The sequence below is a fragment of the Netta rufina genome (genome assembly GCF_964035555.1).
Source record: "Netta rufina genome assembly, chromosome: 22".
Taxonomy (NCBI): domain Eukaryota; kingdom Metazoa; phylum Chordata; class Aves; order Anseriformes; family Anatidae; genus Netta; species Netta rufina.
The window spans coordinates 838,752-839,752 of NC_140146.1; positions in this window are offsets into that span (position 1 = coordinate 838,752).

Consider the following 1,001-nt stretch of genomic DNA (forward strand, 5'->3'; position numbering starts at 1 on the left):
ACACAGCATTCCACCAGCTACTAGGAAGAAAATTAATTCTGTTCTAACTGAAACCAGGACACATACTCAAGCGATCTACTAGGAGCACTGTGAAGAAGGAGGCAGAAAGAGCATGCTCAGCATTGACCTCACCTGGAAGGCATTTGACTTTGGAACAAATACTTTTCCAGTTGCCTAGACAGCATCTATAGTGTGCTTTGTCATCAATACTGGGGACAAATTCATCAGTCTAACAATTAGATGTATATTGAGGTAGAACAACAAAGAAGTATGACAGCATTATAATTTTTGCAGAAAGAGAATTCTTTCCCCTTAAACCCAATGCAAATGTGGAGACTATTTACATGGGTTCCACGGAAGGACAAAGTCCAATCCACTTCCTTAGCACCACCAAGCTCTTACGTTTTAACATTATATGTGGTTTGGTTTTTTAAGTTAAACAAGTTTAATTTAGAAAGTTATGCATGTACTTAAACATCATGAATTATATTTAGAAAACATCTTACCTTTATATCCAAAGTGATATCAAGAAATGCCTCATACGTATCTGAAACTGCTTTGCAATTCAAGCACTTCACTGGAAGCAAAATATAAATGCTTAACATTATGTGAAGGAGACTAACTGTCCAAATTCAAGTTGTTGACAGATACTACTTTAGACAAACTACAGACTGCTTTACTACCGACAAAAGACACAGATCAGTTCTAAGGACAGGAGTATTTTTTCAAGTACCTCTCGATCTTAGAAATCCTCCAAATATTTGATGAATGATGGTGGTAGCTTGAGAAGATCTGTCCAATCTGGAAATAAATTATAATCAGACCTCAGAAGATTTAAGGCACAGAGTTAACTCTTCAAAGAGTTTGATGAAAACCAAGGATGATGTAGACTTTCGTTGCTGATAGTAAATAAGGCACTAAAAGGTGCTAGAGATCATTTTTGAGAGTAAATAAAGGACTAGAAGGTGCTAGAGAATGTATGAAAGTGAACTTGTTTATGC